This window comes from Pteropus alecto, unplaced genomic scaffold, assembly GCF_000325575.1.
Source record: "Pteropus alecto unplaced genomic scaffold, ASM32557v1 scaffold7, whole genome shotgun sequence".
Taxonomy (NCBI): Eukaryota; Metazoa; Chordata; class Mammalia; order Chiroptera; family Pteropodidae; genus Pteropus; species Pteropus alecto.
In genome coordinates this window covers 38,939,418-38,942,278 of record NW_006494614.1, presented here as the reverse complement: position 1 = coordinate 38,942,278, position 2,861 = coordinate 38,939,418, and positions in this window count along the sequence as shown.

Below are 2,861 nucleotides of genomic sequence, written 5' to 3'. Positions count from 1 at the left end.
GTATTTTGCTGAGAATTAGGAGAACTGGCTGCTAATCCGGGCCTCCTGGGTTTTCTCTGAAGGCCCTGGTAAAGTCCTTTCCCCTCTCTGAGACTCCGTTTTGACATCTTTAAAGTACAACTAATACTTCATAGAGTTATGAGAAACAAATGGAACGGCTAGCATAAAACATCGAATAAATGGTTAAGTGCCGCAATAGTGTAAGAGACATTAATTATTTTTTACTACCTTCCATTGCCATGGAGAATGGAGAATTTCGTTTTGTTTTGTAGGTGAGAAATGTCCTCATGCACACTTTCATTGCACTTCGATCTCTGCCAAGTGTCTCCCCTGCAGAGAAGCTTTTCTGACTAGCCCCTTGCCATCTGAAGTGTTACCCAGTCTCCCTAATCGGTTTACTCTCAATCTCCTGAACCAGTTCTATTTTTCCCTTTCGCACTTATCATCCTTACTATATTGTGAAAGTATTTATTTTCTTTCTCTCCGATCTGAATGTGAGATTCATGAGGGCAAGGCACTTTTTCCTCCTGCCTTATTCCCAGGGCCTATAACAACAGTGCCTAGATAGTGCATGTTCAATAAACATTTGCTGATGAATGAATGAACATGAGACTTCTTGAGGGAATTTGACTCAGGCATCTGTTGCAGGAGATGACGTAGTAATAGGAAGAGAAAGGGGGTGCCTCAGGGGTGGTAGTGATAGCCTGGGTGATCCATAAATTCAGATTTTGTTTTGTGGCCTGAATGGATGATTTGAATGCCCAGAGATATTTGAGCACTTTTATCAAAATTTGATCTCTAAGTTCCAGTGATATAAAAGACCAAGAAAGTTACACATTAGCAACTCACCAGAGTGAAGTGTGCTCCTGCAGGCACCATCTAGAGATATAGGTGGAGCTGTGACATGGAGAAGAATGGCTCATTTGTAAATACTATGAGCTGTCAGGAGAGGTGAGGTGGTAAGGAGGGGGTCAAGTAAGGGAGGAAGGAAAGGTCTGTGACACTTCGAGGAGACTCTTTGGCCAATTTCAAGTATGAGCCAGCCTCTGGTCGTTGCAAGTTATAATCTGAGACCAACTGTTTGCCCCACCTGGAAACCTGTCGATGATTGCCTATATGTGCGACAGTCATGGAAGCTTCTGGTTTTGTGAACTGAGCAAAAGAATCCACCCACAAAGAACATTCAGAACACTGAAAGGAAGTGCACCTGGTGCTTCCTTCAAAAATGGCAGGGGCCGAGACCTCTAAATGACCTTGAGCTGAGTTGGCTTTCAGTATACTGGACCTCTATGCTGGTACACAAGGTACATATTGTATTGTATTATATTGTTATATTTTGTAGATTATATAGTATTGTAAATGTATACATGTAAACATACACAGACATCTTCTGTTTAAGAAAAAGGCAGCAGACAGAAAGAGGCAAGGACAGACAAAGGTGGGGACGTCTTGTATATCATAATGAGCAGTGATGACCATGGGCAAGGAGCCCGTGGTGTATCTCTCATTCTGAATTTACTGCACACTGAGTGCCTCTGCAGTGCTCTGCAACCCTATGCGAGGCCCTGATTGAAATGGTATGAGCAGCACTTAGAAGAAATGAAAGAAAATGGTTAAATGCATCTCATTCTTGCTGCAGTCCTCATTGGCCTTGCTTGTGGAATGCCAGCTGTCTAGAAATCCTCTCTAGTAGCTGATACAGTTTGTGTTTGCGCGTTTTCCCCACATTTGCAGTCTGCATACACCGGGCTGCCCATCAGCAATTCCAAGTCATTTTCTTTTCTGTTCTGGTTTCATGGCTGGGCCTCCTGAGGCACCAATCACATCCATCAAGGGGTCTGCCCTAGGCAGGGGCAGCTTGGGGATGAAAAGCTAGCTCTGGGGTCAGCTGGGCTTTGCTTGGGTTTGCTCTCTCCTGAGGGGACAGGTGACGCTTCTGGGGGGTGTATGGGTGTGGCAGATAAGGTAGAGGGAGACAGGGGACCTTGGTCCCTTGTGCTGTGTAGGGGCTTGTGAAGTGTGTGTGTGGAAGAACCACCTTCCACCCCCGGGCTCTCCCTCCCACTGCTTCTCTCTCCTTTGGTCAACAGTGGGGTTTGAAGGGGCTTTTTTGGTGTGGCCATGGGATCTTCGACCTCTACACAGTCCTCCTGCCTCAGAGCAGTGAGGCCTATCTTGGAATCTTTAAGTTCTCAGTGAAGATCTGGGCAAGCTGCTCCTCTCCTCAGGATGCTTTGTCCCGCCAGCCAAATCATGTGCCGTTGAGGTCATGGGAGATGGATTATTTTACACAGGCATTTGCAAATGATGGCTCAAACTTGAATCTACAAGTAGGTGTTGATGGCAGAAACTCCCAGGCATCTGTTTCTATCCCTTTGGCACCCCCGTCCCAGCATCTGCTCCACACCTTTCACGCTTGCAGAAAATTTCTGCTCTCCTTTGAGTTTCTGTCTTCTTTGGCATTCCTTAGGCACCATGGCACGTGGAAGCCACAGTAGGAGTAGCTGGGAGCCTCAAGGTGCTGTGGGATTGTCTGTCCAGGTCAGGGGCTTAAAGGCTCGGGGCTGAGTGACATTTGAAGTAGCCTCTGATACCCAAAGTCACCCATCAGTTGCCAACATCTGTGAGGAGGACCACACACTGCTGTTTTCTTTTGTAATACACTCTCCCCACCCTCATGTTAAGACTCAATGTTATGCTACAGTCAGGGCCCTGAGTTTTTCTTGGCACAATCATGGATTTGCTTCTATTTTTGACATAAGTTACAGAACAACTGTTCTCAAAGACAGTGAAAGGAAAAATGGGTACTCTGGTTTGAATCCTCTCTTCCACCTGCTTCTTCCTTTCCTGACTCTCTAAAG